General features: G+C 41.8%; 1 protein-coding gene across 4 annotated transcripts in view; it reads right to left on the bottom strand.

Annotated features, from left to right (window-relative positions):
- The window catches only part of slc12a5a (solute carrier family 12 member 5a), a 176,797-nt gene that overhangs the window by 87,984 nt on the left and 70,844 nt on the right, over nt 1-17,969 (bottom strand). The gene's annotated exons all lie outside the window — the stretch shown is intronic.

Raw genomic sequence — 17,969 nt, 5'->3', positions numbered from 1 at the left:
TAGAATGTTGTTTCTTCTTCATGACTCATTTCTGTCACGTTCCGTATTTGACAGCAGGGGGCAGGCGTTCTTGCTTGCCGCCTGTACACCTGCCACCCATTGGTAGGCGATTGCACCTGCTATATTTAGGGGCTCCGGCAGTCAACTCACTGCCGGAATATTCCACGCCGTGCCATTGCTATTGCCTATTCCTTCTCGGTTAAAACATTGCCTTAAAGACTATTGAAAATTGTTGCGTTCCTAGATATCTTCTCGTGAGTGTTCATAGTATTTTGCCAAAATTTTCTCCTTGCCGTTTTTTTTTCCGCAAGCGTTTTCTGTTGCATCGTTGCAATTATTTCATGGTTCTCTTTTTGACCAGCGTTTTCTGTCGTCCGTTTAGACGGGGATTTTGTGTTGTAATAAATATCTTTTTTTTTTACAAAGTTCCTTTGTGTGTCTGCTATTTCGGTGATCTACTTATCTCCAGTTTGTTGCGCACGAAGCGATTACTCTGTCGCTTCGGGCATGTGTCAATTTCATGTCGAAATAATTCCCCCATGTCAGCACAACGCGTGTACAATTAGCCCTGCGCTGGTGGGCGCATGTTCAAGCATGGTGTGTGCATGACAGTGCATGCTTCAAATAGAAGCAAGATCCCCCCCGACCCCCCTCATGATTAGCTGCATTGTCTGTTTTTCTTTTCTTTTCTTCCCAGTGGTTTGCTGCGTTTGTTTTGCACATGCAGATCGTGTGACCTTTTGCAGATGTCGCACTAACGAGCCGGGACGCCGGTGCCACCCCGTTGTATATGCCGCCATGCACTTTCAGTTAGACCAACGAGGTTACTTTTTGCTTTAACACCCACATCAGCCTTTACTAAACGCTTTCATCGCCTGCGACAAAGAGAAACACTTTTCTTTGAATTTCAACAAAACAGCCTCGGCAATTCAGAGGAAGTGTACAATTTGTAAAACGACTTTACTTGGCCACATTATCTCCAGACGTTTTCCCAGAAGATTGTTTTTCTGTAAGGCTTCATTCTAATGATGAGCAGTTCTCAGAGGGTGGGTGGTTGGATGGGCGTATTTCTCCCAGAAATGCAGCTAAGGCACTCGCGCAATGATTGCGAGGCTGCTCGGGAGGAAAAATGGAAAGGGGGTGCATCTCATTTCAGACAATTGTTGATTGGAAGGTCGGTAGGTACGTAGGTAGGTCGGTAGGTAGGTTGGCAGATAAATGGATAAGCAAGCCAATGATATAAATTAATTTCCATTTCGTTATCATTCAACTTTTCTTCTTTTGTATCTCTGGTGCCATTCACACATGCACACACACACACACACACACACACACACAAACACAAAGCAAAACAAAACCAGTGTGATTACTATAGGTGCTCACAAGAGTTTTCTGAGATTTTGGCGTGATTTAGGACATATCCTTGGCCTATACGGCATATTATAAGTATCGTATTTTGTGTCCAAACATCCTCCCAAGGAAATTTGACCGGGCTTCTGCTGTGAGTTCTCTCGCATGGGTGCCTGGCCGCAAACAGCCCAATTAGCACTCTGCAGTTCTAGGAAAAGCGCCGTTTCGTATGAAAAATCGTTATTCGATATCTTTCACATGCATCTTAAGGTTCATGCGGCAGTACGCTCTTACTCTTCGTCCTACTAGTATGCCAATGCTGTCTCCAAAAATGTCATAGTGGAGAACAGTGGTGCAAGAAAACGTTATAGGTAAGTCAGTCATTTGAGTGGGTGCTATACGTATATACTTGATATCCGGCTCGTACGCTCTTTGTCCTCAGTACTCGGACAACTTTGGCATACTACATTGAAAAATATGGTGTGTTGAATTAACTGAATTTTATTTCGTCAAGTGGCTGCATGAATCATCAAATCAATGCGAACCTATTGCGTGCAGCCACTTGACAAAATAAAATGGCACCATTTCTTTTCAGTGTCGTAAGACAACTACATGTGACATTGTAAAGCTCTACCAGTAAACATGTTTACTTGTACAAAAAGCAGCACACATCAGACTGTGATCATCACATCATCATCACATTTAGTTGTCTTACGAGTATTCAGAAATGTCATACGGCATTTGAAGGGAGTAGTGGGGGAAAAAAACTACGAGTACGGCACAGTTGTTCTACTAGTAATAAATATTCCAATACTGTGCTGAAATGTCTTGCTTGTGAAGAAAAAATAATGTACCATATTGGCCTGACTATAAGACGGCGCTGATGATAAGACGACCCCCTCTTTTTCAAGATTGAAGTTTGAAAAAATACTTTTTGAACAGCAAATTAATTTTTATACAGAAAATAATTACAATACATGTAAAACAAATGATTATAACAATATATTTGAGAGAAAAATCATCATTATTTTGCCTCATTCAAATATCTGAATAATATATCTTAATATCTGAAGACACTTTTTCAGTCTTATTTCAATGCAAAAAACACCGTCTCATATGTGGGCCAATACGGTACAAGTATCTGGACTTGAAGCTGGGTATGAATGAGACCTAATAAATGCTTAATGGCCTTCCATACAAGTAGCACAGCTCGTGCACAGCTTTACCTCACTAGTAATATTTAGTTGTCTTACTAGTATGCTAAAGTTGTCGTATAAGTACACAGAATGTAATACAGTAGGGGAAGCAGTCATGGAAAAATAATTCTTTGCAAAAGATGTACAGTATACATCTCTAAGTCAGTGTGCCCTAGTTATTCCACTAGTTTTCTGAGTTGTCTTACTCGTGAGGATGTAGAGTGTAATGTATGTACAGTACTCGGGTACATGGCCCCTAAGCTGGATATCATATCGAATGAATGTTCAAACGGCTTTCCATAGTTGGGACTATGACCCCAATTCAAATTAGTCTCCAGGCTCACCGTGGCGCGACCACATACAGGCTGCCCGTGAATCACCGACCCCCCCCCCCCCCCCCCCCCACGAGTCCTTGGTAGTCAGCACTAGTGAGGGGATAATAACAGTGTAGCACATTGCAGCTATTAGGATTTACACGAGTGCTGCGCATGGGTGGCTGGGGAGCAGCGGGCACACGTTAGGGACAATGAGCATACATCAAATGCTCTTATTGGAGCTAATATCTGCGGTATTGACGCCATCCCCACCTAAGGCGGTGGAGCTAAGTCAGTCGATCGCTTTCATCGCAACGACAAGTAGGGCTCGCGGAGGGAAAGATGGTCGAGAGCGAAAAGCGATCCAAAAAAGAGGCGGCAGGCAGGTGAAAAGGAATGCAAAGTCATGTTGCCATGGCAACAAGACCAGGATGGAGGCTGTAGATGGAAGGGAGTAAAAAGGCGAGCGCGCGGCTCTCCCAGCCTCCTGGCGACGTCTCACCGAATGGAGCGGAGCTGACGAATTAAGCGGTGGAGCGCAACAAGGCTTATTATGCATCCACCCATTATCGAAAGATTTATCCATCCATTATCCCTTGATCCAACTATCTGTCTCTCTATTATCCATCTCTCGATCATCCATATATTGGTCTATCTTGCTACCTACCCATCCATCCATCCATCCATCAAGCCTCTGTCTATCGCTCCATCTCAATGTGTTTGTTGATTTGATTGATGTGTTGAACATAGCCAGATCTTTATCTATCTATCCATATCCCAACAGTATACATCTCTCCATTCGTCCATCCAGCCATCTTTAAATGACCAAAATATCTATCATCTATCCACAGTATAGATCTCAGCACCACCAATCTAACTGAGTCCGTCCCTCCAACCATACATCTACTCGCTATTACATACTGTAGGTTCATATACAGTATTCATATTTGTGTCCACTGTACCACATCTAACATTTTGCTTAGTGAATTTTAGGGATGACCCTTAAGAGCGCAAAACACAGAAAAACAAACACAGTGGCGTCAGCATGCAGACGATGACACCTGAAATAGAATGTGTACAGCAATACACCTCATTTAAAATCCCGTTCGCACAAGCGTGAGACTCTAACTTCAACAAATGATGAATAATTGATGTGTTTATATTTGATTGCGTGATTTATGTGCAATATTCACCAGAATAACGAAGCCTTTCCGTCTTTGGGCTTTTCATATTCACTCACGCTCTGCACAAACATTTCTCACATTTGCATTTTCACAGCTGAATATCTTTTTTTTGTTTGTTTTACAATTCAGTGGTGAAGATTAGTGGCCGGAGCATGTTTAAGAGGGCAATCATGTTGTTGCTCATGCAGAAAGTTGGTGAGGAATTTGAGCAAGGAGGGCTTGATGAATTTTGGCGCTTGTATCATTTGTATGCTTAAGGTGGAGCTGCTGCCACTGTCATTTGCAGAGGCTGTAGTGGCGAAAAATGGTGGCCGAGAAGCAGCATTAAAATGTATGACAGTACGTTCACCTTAAGTACAGTGGAACCTCTAAAGTGGAATTTTCTAAAATATGCCTCAAAATACCCAACCCCCCGCAGCCTCATGCTGACCTGTTACCTCAGTATTCAGGAGATTTACCGGTACTTTCTACATTCAATGTTACAAATGTTTTTTATTCATTTCGATGCCAGGCTGTCAAAACTTGGCAAAAGTGATTATTCCTAATATAATGTAGAAATGTACATTGAGATTACAGATGGTTGATTTGATCCTTGAAATGCAACCACCGACACTAGGGGGCGCCCTGGAGCGGAGAAGCCATTAATTATTCTAACCGTCGCATTAAAATTAGCAAGCCCGGCGGCTGCAGAGATGTTTGCATAACATTTGCCTCGATGCCATCTGTGTCCATGTTTGTAGCTTGGGAGAGGAGCAGCTACTTAGTAGAAGTAAGAACAGACGCCTCCGATTTCTTTGCCAACTGAGCATTAAGGCACTAACACCAACATATATTGTAGCCCCCTGCCCTAAAAGCCTAAATATGAATTTGATGGCCTCATTCAGTCAGAGACGGTGTGGCCACCAAAAACCCATTAAGCCTGTCAGGCCCTCCTAGCTCGTTCCATCCCAAACACGGATGCTTATTATTCCCCGTTGTTTGGAAGGCAGTGTGACAGCTGCCATAGAGGAAAAGCAAGAAACCCTCAAGGCTTCCGTCTTTTAACTCATATTTTTTCCTTTTCTTTTCCTCCCTGTCCATCAGAGCGGGAAGCTGGGAGCGCTCACTAATTCACAATCTTCCCCACCTCTCATGGCAAATGCTTCACCATCACAAAAGTACTGGCAAACAAATGACTCACTCCAGATTGTAAAGTAAACCACACTGGATAAAACAGAGCATGGGGCCTGAGTCGCCTGTTTTTCTTGTCAAGAAAATTGGAGCTGGACGAATGGGTTACAAAGGAATCGGCAAAAGCCTCGGGGAGAAGGTGACAACTATTGGCATTATTGTTCAAAAGGGGACGGCACATTAAATGACCATTGCTTTTGTAAGTATTGCTTATATTCTTAAAGTGTAGCGCAGGGGTGGACAACCAGTCATAGACTAAGAGCCCAATTTCTTACTGTGTTACTGCAAAGAGCCACACACACGACCATGCCCTCGCGCACATATGCATGCACGCCACTACGAGCAACAGCCGGCGCGCCCGAACATAAATACAATCTTAAGACACAAACACATAAATCCCCACGCCCCACCCACATTTCCTCCTCCCACTACTCGCGGTCAACTTGGGACCAGTCATCTGGCTCTTGGTTGATTGGATCGACGTATTGGGCACCCCTACTCTAAAAACAGAGAGGTACATGGAGGTGTTTCCACCTTATTCGTTTTCATAATTGCCATACAGTCTTTAACCAGAAAAAATAAAACCCATAATGACTAAAAACATTCTCAGTTTTTGAAGTTGAACAAATTGTCAGTTTATCTGAGTGAGCACCTGCCTGGTAATCATTTGTGTCACTGGTTCCATCCATCCATCCATCCATCCATCCATTTCTAATCTGCTCATCCTAATGAGGGTCGTGGGCATTGTTGGAATGTATCCCAGCTGTCTTTGGGTATTAGGCGGGGGACACCCTGAAACGGTTGGCAGCCAATCGCGGGCACGCAAAGACAAGCATCCATTTGCACTCACACCTATGGACAATTTAGAGAGATCAAATAACCTACCGTGCACATTTTTGGAATGTGGGAGGAAACCAGAGTATCCGTAGAAAAGCCACACAGGCATGCGGAGAACATGTAAACTCTACAGAGGAAGGCGGGGGCCTGGAATCGAAACCTGCACCTCTGCCCTGTGTTCGGACGTGCTAACCAGTCGATCTTTGTGCTGCCCGTTATAAAAGGCCCATTACACTCAGCTATTTATATATGAAATAAATAAATGAATATGTAAGAAATAATCCAATAAGATCATAAAGTGTCACGAAATGGATCATAAATTATGCGATGGTATCTATTTCCAGAAGCTTTTAGATCCCTTAGCAGCCTTCTAAAGATGCATTATTGAATGGTAAAGGCCCGAAAAATAAATGCATTATTGGGGATTGAAATGGTGAGGAAGTATATCGTTTTTGTGGTGTGTGAAAGGAAGCGTTCTGAAAAAAAATAAAAATAAAATTGTTTTAAGTTAAGCTGGATGGAACTGGTTCTATTTAATGCAAAGATTAGTCCATAGAACACAACAACAGGTGTCTGATGAGGTCTGCTTTGTTTGTCCGACGTGCTCATGGCGAAGCTCCCTTGCCAGACCAACCGTCAAAGCAAATATTTGGCTCTTGAGTTGCCAAATGGGCCGTAACCTCAAACAGCAAGTAACTGAAACATTCAGACCATGTACCTTTCTTGTTGAACATAAATAGTCTGAGATGAAAAATGCGAAACAATTGCGATTTGAAGAAAAAGCGTGTGGCTTTCGATCCAAGGTTATTTTGCACCTACTATTTTGCGTAAATGTCAGCAATGATATGAATTAAACACAAGGTTGTTCAGCGTTCAATACAAGAGGGTAGAGTAAGAAAATCCTGATTATTTGGGTCCTTGAGGCTTTTTGTGTATTATTTTAGGGTGGACTGTTCAATTTCAAGTTTAATGGTCACATTTTTTAAAACTTTACAGTGTCGCTGGTGAGAACATTTTGGGGTTTGGGACCCTGAGAATACTTTACTAGTAGAAACTTGCAATTCATTGCTGTGTATTTGAGCATGGTGTAATCAACATGAAAACCCGAGAGCTGTGTCTGGGTGAAAAACAAGCACTATGGTCATGACAATGCCAAATAGGCTGGAGGTGGGTTAATGTTGTCTCTGGCCCGCAATTCTGGCAAAGATGCCTTCAAGACAATCGCTTCATTTCCAATTCCTTCATTTCCAAAGAGCAGGACAGGAAGTACTATTCATGCAAGCTTATCTGGCCCAGACACTATCTTGGCGGGAACTTAAAATGACATGACAAGGTGGGATAGAGGGAGAGGGAGAAGAGAGGTAGGGAGCTTGAGGTATCTAAGCGGTCAGCATTGCCAAAGGCGACACTCCAATCAAGGGAGCAGCGCGTGAAATTTAAACCGAGCGGCATACATATTTGATGGGGAGATTACACATTTAATCTATACGTCCACTTAGCCTGCTCCTGTTTAAGCAAAAGACGACCAATCTACCACCGCCGCCGCTCTGATGCGTTTTCAAGTGGTGTTTGATTGCGCTGTCATCGTTGGCTGTGAAAATATGTCACATGTTTTGACACACGCTTGAATAATGAATAAAAGTGCTCAATGGGAGAGTCAGCACCGTTCGGTGGGACCTCCAAAAGGTTGCGGTTCAAAAAAAATCAGCAGCACATCATAAATTTATTTAAAAAATGAATGCATTACTACAAGCAGCTTTTATAACTCATGACACAAATGATCACCAAGCAGGTACTAACTCAGTTTTTATTTTTTGTTACTTTCTTTTGTGGTTTGGGATTACAGATGAAACAGCAGCAATTATAAAAACAAACAAGGTGGCAACATATCCTTGAATATTTCGCCATTATTGTGATTTGGCTACACTACACTTGTCAATTTAAAGCAATAGTAAGAAAACACCGAAAGATCATGTGTCATCAAACTACAAATTTAAAGATGGAGTTTTTTTGTTGTTGTTTTTTTAAAGAAACCACTGTGCTAGACTAAGGACAACCGATCAGACAGAAGGCTTCGTTGACAAAGTATCAATGATTTACTGTACACTCACATGTGGGTCATCTCTGGTTTGTCAACAACTACACATACGACTGGCAAACAGAAGCACAGGGAGTAACTCCTGGCAACTGGGAGGATTCCGAAGCAAAGCGAAATTAGCAACAATTTTGCTAGACTGTTTCAATACTTAATTGATTGTACACTTAAAAAAAAAACATGCAAACTGAAAACATTGAGTGCTTCAGTAACACTGTGTTAAAATGAATCATGCTACCAATGTAGCAGCCGCGGCTAGTGGTTGGCTGGCAACCGTTTCAGGGTGCCCCCCCGCTTGCTGCCCAAAGCCAGCCCGGATAGGGTCCGGCACACCCGTGACCCCAGTGAGTATAAACGGATGGATGGATGGAGTCAGGAAATAAAAGCATACATTTAGTAATGGAGTCAGTGTGAACGTTGTCCGAAATATGAATAATGAAATAAACCGCAAATATGTGAAAATTTTATTTATATAAATTCATAAAATATTTTATTTCATTACATCACAAACCTGAGATTCCATTTGTCCATTACTTCAAATACGTCAAATCGGGCTATGGGTAGATCAAGATATAGATCGGAACATTTATCTAATGACACCTTCGTGTCTGAACGGGTGCTATTGAAATATCCAGCAGCATGAGGGGGAAAAAAAACCAAATGACTATTTTCCCAACACAAGGCCGTTCATAGCCCGGCCACTGGAAATGGTCAATTTACAGTGTGGCTATTTGTGTGCCCCTTTTGTAATGATGGCCCCTAAACCTTTAATGTCTCTGCGTTTATCTGTCGCTTCAAGCAAGCAGGGATCAGGAATCGAGGACTTGTTACACATAGATGCACAGAGATGTGTGTGTGTGTGTGTGTCTATCTATCTATCTATCTATCTATCTATCTATCTATCTATCTATCTATCTATCTATCTATCTATCTATCTATCTATCTATCTATCTATCTATCTATCTATCTATCTATCTATCTATCTATCTATCTATCTATCTATCTATCTATCTATCTATCTATCTATCTATCTATCTATCTATCTATCTATCTATCTATCTATCTATCTATCTATCTATCTATCTATCTATCTATCTATCTATCTCGCGAGATGATGGATTTTTTTTTTGGTCATAGTGTAGTTGTGCATGCCTTCTGGAAACGGTGCAGGGGAAGCAGATCATGCCTTGATAGCCTGTATTTGAAGGCCCATGACATCATAATGGTAAAAGCCAGCCGTTGGGTGCTACTGCATGACTTTATGATGAACTTCCTGGTATACTGGGAACTCTAAAAAGTCCATGAGTTGTCAGAATGATTATAATATTATAAATTATGATTCCAAAGCCTTTGGTGGTTGGGTCCAAAAAATGCCTCAGTGGCGGTTCTTAATGTGCACGTCAAGATTGTGAGTCACAGTGCTTACCCTACACACAGGTTGCGGACACGTGACTATGAGTGCATTTTACCGAACGACCACTCTCAAGATGAAAGGGGCGAAAGCACATGTTTTATGAAACCGCTGGTTACCTTGGCAATTAAAGACATAGCGGAGATGGCAACCACAGACTATGTAGATGATTTATCCACACAGGCAGCATAGTGTACTAGTGGTTAGCACATATGACTGCAACTGGGTTCTAAGCTCTAGTTTGCTTGTTTTCTGTTGAATGTCCATGGGAATGGGAATGCTTGTTGGTCTGCACGTGCCCAGCGATTGACTGGCAACAAGCCCGGGGTGTACCCTGCTTCTCTTTCTGACCAAAAGTCAGCTCGGCTATGCTCCAGCTCACCCACAATGAGGATAAGCAATGCACTGTTGGATTTTTTTCCCCACAACTTGATAGAAAACCCCGCAAAACAAAACACTGAGCGATCCCGGCACCCATGAGGCACTCGGCATGCATGCCATGGCCGCGTAGCCGTTACATCAGTGCCTAAAGGTAGCTGGCCTGAGTGAGAGCAAATCAATGCACAGCTTTTCATTCCGCTTCTATCTCCTCACTTGGTTACGTCAAACATGGGTGGAAATTAAGAGACCAGTCAAGGACTTGTGAGGCCGTCTCTCTGGCAACAAGACAGCGTACACCAGCTCCATGTACAACAGAACCAAATAGGAAAAATCTTCCATGCACATTGTACACAATTAGGCTACATAATGTTTGTCTTCATGATGGGTCACCATGTGAGTTAGGGCCTGTCCCAGCGGATTTTTTGGTTTCGCTGTCCAATTGTCGAGAGCAGGGGTGTCAAACTCATTTCACATTGTGGGCCACATGCGGCCTCAGTAGATGTAAAGTGGACCGGACCATTAAAATGATACCATACTCTGCTATAAAGAACCTAAATAATACGTTTTAAATAGTTTTCCTTTGTTTTGGTCTAAAGAAGCACAAGAACATTAGGAAAATGTTGAAATTTAATAAACAGATCTTTCACCAAACATTTCATGAAGCTCCTTAGCATATAAAATCTAAATGTAATCCCTGCCTACACCTTACAAACTAAAGAGAGTGCTATTAATGTATAAAGAAAAAAGTATTCACATGTCCTGGATCATGTCTGCTGTGTTGGGTCTGTCTCAGTGACAGAGGCTGCTGTTGTCTTCTTCTCTGAGTATAAAAATGTTGTCTTTTACTCTGATCAAAACAGTGTGACCCCAAGTGGATACGCCATGAATTGCACCTTGTAAAAAATATTCATTCCATGTCTTTTAAGCATTTTGTCCTGCGGGCCTGATCAAACCTCCTTGCTAGCCAGTTTTGGGCCGTATGAATGTTGAGTTCGACGAAAAAGCACGCGTAGGGTCTTTCTCCGATCACATCTGTCAAGAGATGCGATATTGTAGTATCAATATACATGTACATGTACACATACTATGTCCATACTGTATATCATATATACAGTATATATGTACAGTCTCTCTATTGTAAAGTTAACCACTAAAGGGCAAAGTATTTTTGAACAGTACAATGTCCGGCCTCTAATGTATATCTTTATTCTAAAGCAATTTCATTGATTAAAAAAAATAAATATAGTTGTTGAATCGCCCAATTAATCGGTTATCTGAATTTTATTCTGCTGAATGTCGGATCTGCATCGGCCTCAAAAAACCAATATCGGTTGGGCTTTAGTGCAAAAATTCACATTGGATATCCAAACGCAATGAAACCACAACTTGCTTTAGTGGCAAGCAATCCCTTTTTCTTCATCCATCACAATGTAATAACACCACTGAGTCCATTGCAATATAGCTGCTTAAATGGCGCAGTTTCACACCATGTCGGCGATGCAGTGACAACCTCAGAGGCTGTTTTCATTTATCGAGAGAGGCGAGGGTTTTTTTTTCGTTTTACACAGCCATGTCGCTCTCTTTTGATGATGAAATAAATGAGAGAGAAGATGAAGGTCCCTGTGTTGGGCTTGTTTGGGCATGATTCATCTCTTTGCCTCTCTTCCACCTAGCCTCTCTTTCCTCCCATAAAGACCTCATCCATCCTTCCATCTGGTGGGAATTTATTACCTCAAGAAACATTGACACCACCCAATTTTGGGTTTGCTGCATGCGGTTGTGGGATTTTAACCATAGTGGTCTTGAAACAAACTTCAATGTGTCAAAAACACATCCACTATCATCATACACGAAGGAAAAATGACCAAAAGTGGTACAAATAAAGAGTTCAACAAACATTTCCTGGAAAAAAAGCCTGTGTGTGTGCATCTGTTGTTTTTATTTTTAATGTTTTTCTTCATTTGGAAGCATGTCGCCGCTAGACTGACAGCTCTTTTAAATATATATATATATATATATATATATATATATATATATATATATATATATATATATATACACACACACTCACTCACACACACACATATATATTACAGCTGTCAGTTTAGCGCATTTTAATTGGCATTAATTTAAATGAATTTTAACGGGATTAAATTTTTTCTCACGAGATTAACGCGGCACACGTCACAGCGGATGTTACTTTTCTCAATAAATAAACCAGAAACAAAACAACAAGCACGCTGCATAGGTCCACGCACGTTTGTTTTGCCAGCCACGGCAGCACGAGACACAGAAAATGGATACTTTAAGAGTTTATGAATGGAAAGTTTACTTTTAAAAAGTTACCAGATTGTTCCACTGACAAGACCAAAGTTACCTGTATGTTTTGCAGTTGTAAACTGAGCTATCATCACAGCACATTGAGTCTGAAATACCACTTAAAGGCCAAGCACACAGCTGACACGAGTACCGGTACTCCGCCCCCTCGTCTCAGACAGACAGCTATGGATCATTTCAAAGCGAAGAAAATGGATGAGATGACGATGAACAAATTTGCTGAAGCCATAGCTAAATGTATGGCTACTGCATACAAGCCTGTCAACATTGTCCACAGCTCGACTCAAGCTGAAATCATTCGCATTGCATCGAACGACTCCACTATGGATTGCCAGCGAGAGCCTCCATTACAAACTGTGAACAGCGATTGTACATAGCGGAGAAGGCTAAGGTACACCAAGCGTGAGTAGACACTATTTCGGGAGAGAAATAAGATACTAGGTTGATGAGCCTCTGGTGAATAAAGTGCAGGTAGCGTTTCGAATACGATGTATGCCACTGACGCGATTGTTACTTGTTTGGAACTATTTTGAGTATCCGTTTTTGGTGTCTCGCGCTGCCGTGGCTGCCAAAACAGACATGGGCGTGGACTTCTGCAGCGCGCTTGTTGGTTTTGTTTCTGGTGTATTTATTGAGCAACGTAACATGCGCTTGTGACGTGTGTCGCGTTAATCTCGCGAGAAAAAAATTCATTTAAATTAATGCCAATAAACTAAACTAAACTAACAGCTGTAATATATATATATATATATATATATATATATATATATATATATATATATATATATATATATATATATATATATATATATATTCATTCATTCATTCATTTTCCGAGCCGCTTGATCCTTCACTAGGGTCGCGGGGGGTGCTGGAGCCCATCCCAGCCGTCTCCGGGCAGTAGGCGGGGGACACCCTGAATCGGTTGCCAGCCAATCGCAGGGCACACAGAAACAACCATTCGCACTCACACTCACACCTAGGGACAATTTAGAGTGTTCAATCAGCCTGCCACGCATGTCTTTGGAATGTGGGAGGAAACCGGAGCACCCGGAGAAAACCCACGCAGGCCGGGGAGAACATGCAAACTCCACACAGGGAGGCCGGAGCTGGAATCGAACCCGGTACCTCTATATATATATATATATATATATATATATATATATATATATATATATATATATATATATATATATATATATATATATATATATATATATATATATATATTTACACACACACACCAGCTCCAGCCTCCCTGTGTGGAGTTTGTATGTTCTCGCTACAAAACTGACTCAAGAGCTCAGGAGGAAATAAAGAGGAATGGCATTTGTTTAACGGCCACATGTGAAAAATGTCAAAATCAAATCGGTGATAATCAGTGTCCTTAAAAAGTCTGCTCACCAGTTCAATGTAAAATTAAACAACCAAGTGTATGCTGCGAGTCATTCTGCCCCAACTGTTATGTAACAGTGGGGCATTTACATAATAACCGCCCCACGGTGAAAAAGAGATTTAAGTGCATCCCTAAATATAGAGTCCTTTCAAAATAAATAAATAAATAAAAAACACGAGCAAAGAGCATACACTCCAGGTCAGCCGATACGATTAGCACATCAGATGTGGCAATTACGTATTGAAACGGTCCTATATTGCTGGACTATGTGCGTCTACCCGTGTGGCTTTAATGCTCTTAAGTGAAAACTCACGTTTTTGTCCACGCTATAGAGTAACTATACCCTTCTAAGTAACAAGTGCTTTTGTGTAGCCAACTCTCTCACTTCCACTGCATTGTTCGTCGTTCACCTGCCCCGCATGTTCTGTTTATTCACAACAGATAAATCGCAGGGCAGAAAGCCAGAGAGTAATGACGGCCGGCGTGCACAACAACCGTCTCCTGAAGAGCAAGAAGGGGTAGGAAGGAGAGGCAGGGGGGAGTTGTCGGGGCGGGGGTATGCCTGGGGAGCATTTTGCCGTATTATGCAGTCAGCTATGACTAAAACATGATTACAACTGTATTCACGGCCACGAAAAGAGCGCAAACTGGATGTCGAGAGAGGGCACACATATTGCTGTAACTTCCACTAACAACCCAGGCTGAACTTAGCTTTCATCTAGAAATGGAGGCGTATTACTTAACGATACTTCCTTGAATTTAATCACCTTACTTGGTGAATACACAAATAGGTGCTCATTTATTTTATATTGACATAATATTTACATTTCAATCTTGTGATCATGCAGATCAGCGCAATCCTTCCGGTGACAATAACCGTGATGTGAAAAGTTCATCCGTACAAACAAGGCGTCTCCACCTCCTCAGGCTGTTTCACCCGAGCATGTTATGAACGCCATCAATCAGCACCACGGAAAGCGGCACGCGTACAGCAGAGTAAAATGAAAACATTCAGAACCGCGGACAGCGACAGAAACCACCACAGCTCTTGTCCGACAGAGTTGAAAAGACCCACCCCCGCGCTCAACCCCAACCCCCATCACCACAACCGTCAATGTGCACAATGTACTCGTGAAAACACGTTTCCCTAGGTCGTTTCTTTGCTCGATTGGGATGGATGGAGACATTCTCGCAACTTTTGCAGAGTTCAAAGTTGGGGAAAAAGTTGACAAAATACACTCGTATAAAACAATGTACTGTAAATTTGGGGTGATTTTAGAATCGATGCGGTGGGATTTTTAAATAGAACCCATGCTGCTGTGATGTTAAATATATGTTATTACATATATTTTTTTCTAAATCTGTTATTTCTCACAAAAGCAAATAAATGCCCAGTGCAAATTAGCCAATTGTCAGTCAGCAATGCTGACAAATGATGCCTTGTGAGGACTTCTGATGAAGAATGAAAATGAACCCCTTTAAATATTATATAATGGATACGAGGTGGCATGGTAGGGCGACTGGTTAGCATATTGGCCTCATTGTGCAGAGGTGCTGGGTTCGATTCCGGCTTCGGTCTTCCTGTGTGGAGTTAGCATGTTCTACCCATGTGTGTGTTTTCTCCTGGCACTCAGGTTTCCTCCCACGTTCCAAAAACATGCTTGGCAGGTTGATGGAACACTCTAAATTTCCCCTTTGGTGTGATTGTGAGCACGAATGCTTGTTCGTTTATGTGTGCCCTGCGAGTGGCTGGCAACAAGTTCAGAGGGTACTGCCCGAAGACAGCTGGGATAGGCTCCAGCATGCTCGCGACAGTTGTGAGGATAAGCGGATTAAGAATCAAATGGATGGATGGAAAATGGACATGTTACAATGTGGTCTTATGGTTGAGTTCCATTCATATGGCCTTAATCTTACATCTATCACTAACCTACACTAATGCAGCCGCAAAGTCATGTTTACAGTACATATATGTATGGAAAACACTTCTGGAACCCCCCCCCCCAAAACCCCTGAATGTACCTTGTTCTAAGTCCAGACAGAGTTGAGAAACAGTAGAAAAAACAGGAGTCGGCGAGCTTTTCAGTGAATGGCTACGGAGAAAATATAAAGCAGGTTTTTTTTTTTTAAAGAGCCAATAGGTCCCGTTTTACTGTTGAGCTGAACTTGTCAATGTTGAGATGAATTTAATGTAAATGCTGATTATGCTGGTTTCAAATGAGGCTCCAATACTAATTTTAGCCAGGAAATTAAACTGTGTGCTAGTAAAACCTGTACATGCGGGACTAGCTAAAAGTGGAGGGAGCTGTAATTCAAAATGAAATGCATGTGTGTGTGTGGGTGAGAGAGAGAGAGAGAGAGAGAGAGAGAGAGAGAGAGAGAGAGTCAATGAGGATGCTAAAAGATAGCAAGACACAGCAAGGGTGGGGGTGCATATGAGGCATTCTCTCTGCATAGGTTATCTACCTTGCATTAGCCTGCATCAGATAAAGACGCACTGCTTACAAACGAAAAGCCCCGATGTGCAACAATAGCCTCTCGCGAAATAATCAGGCCATGCCACACACCACCCAAGTCATCAAGCAAGAGCAGCATCGTCACCTCAGCACCACCCCGATTGAAAAAGAAAAAAAAGAAAAAGATGCCTGCATGAAGTTAAATATTCATGCTCCATAGCTGGTCTATTTTTATCATTAGGCTCTCACAGGTAGAGACAACGGATGGCGCCCTCATCCGCAAACCTGTCTTCGCACCAGATTACTGAGAGCCCAAATTCAAATTTAAGAGAGAAAATAAACACGTCACAGCCCGTTTGCTTTCATGTAAAGTGGGTGGGTGGAGGAGTGAGGGCAGGGGGGGGGAGTGTGTGTGTATATGTGTGTGTGTGTGTGTGTGTGTGTGTGTGTGTTCCTTGCGCATAGTTCTCACAAGAATTTAGTTGGATCAAAGGAACTTCTAAATGAATCAATCAGATTATTAAAAAAAACCTGTGTGTGTGTGTGTGCAAAGACAGACAGCACATCATGACACAGGTTGGCCTGTATAGACACGCGACTGGAATGGACTGGATGGAATGAGGTGGGTTTTATGGGGGTGGGAGGGTGTCCTGATATTTGACAGCTGTGGCCAAGGGGATTAGTTAATAAGGTCAGTTTGCGATTGTGTGTATCTCTGTCTGTTGGTGTGTTTGTACCGGATGTCCACATGAGCGCCATATGTTGTGGGACCATTTACACTAGCTGTGGTGGCCAATCTACTTTGTATTTCATATCAGGGGCCATTGTCAATTAATAGACGGAACACATTTTTTTAGACACATTGTAATAACAAAAGGACATAAAATGTAGATAAAATACTGTATGACGTACATCGTATGTGGGTTCAGTATGTGCCTTTAAGAGGCGGGGTGGACTGTGACATCGGTGTGGCCACAAGGTTTTGCTTCAGAAATCTGCAATGTAGTAGTGGAAGATGAATTATTTATTCATCCAGGGAGTAATACAGGACTAGGATCCTTTTTTTTGTGAAATGAAATTTAGTTTGAGATAATATGAGTTTTTTACACTGAATCTGACACAAAAATAAATTGAGAACACTTATAAGGAGTTGCTGTAGGCCCCAACTCAGGCCCAGCTGCTCACATGCAGCTGCTCAATCCAGGTCCGACAGTTGATAACTAGGCCACGCCCCTTCAAAGAACACACCCAACACACAAATACAATAGTACAGTAATTACATGTTATAAAACCAGGTAATGTGTGTTGCATTCAGGCAACTTTATTTTGTGCCTCCACACAATAGAATTATCTGAATGCTGGTACATTTATGGAGTAGATGTATTGTCTACTTTCAAAAATGTATCTAGATCCAGATGATTTTATTTCGTGCAATCACTTCACAAAATAAAATTGAGAACATTTGTCAAACCATTTTCCTCAGTGTACATCCTCTTTTATTTTGTTTTCGTATGTTGTTATACAATGTTTCTTGTTAAAATATGTAAGAATTTGGCATTGTGATTCATTTTAAAGGGAATAAATGATTTGATATACTGTACAGCTAAATATAGTGAAATTCTGCCACATTTTTTCCCTTGGACACACATCTGGTCATACCTGAAGAAGACGGCTGGCGGCTCAGTAGCCTACAGTAATTGTACCGGTAATCATTCTTCACAGAGGATAAAGAAGAGACAGTATGCCTCTGCATACTGCGAGAGTTAACTGTCTACACATGCTGTGCCATGATTTGTGCTCAAATATCCGTTGCATTAAGGCTTATAATGCCACAATGCTGAT

This window comes from Hippocampus zosterae, chromosome 9 (assembly GCF_025434085.1).
Source record: "Hippocampus zosterae strain Florida chromosome 9, ASM2543408v3, whole genome shotgun sequence".
Taxonomy (NCBI): Eukaryota; Metazoa; Chordata; class Actinopteri; order Syngnathiformes; family Syngnathidae; genus Hippocampus; species Hippocampus zosterae.
The sequence above is the reverse complement of the archived record's forward strand: the minus strand, read 5'-3'. Positions and strand labels throughout refer to the sequence as shown.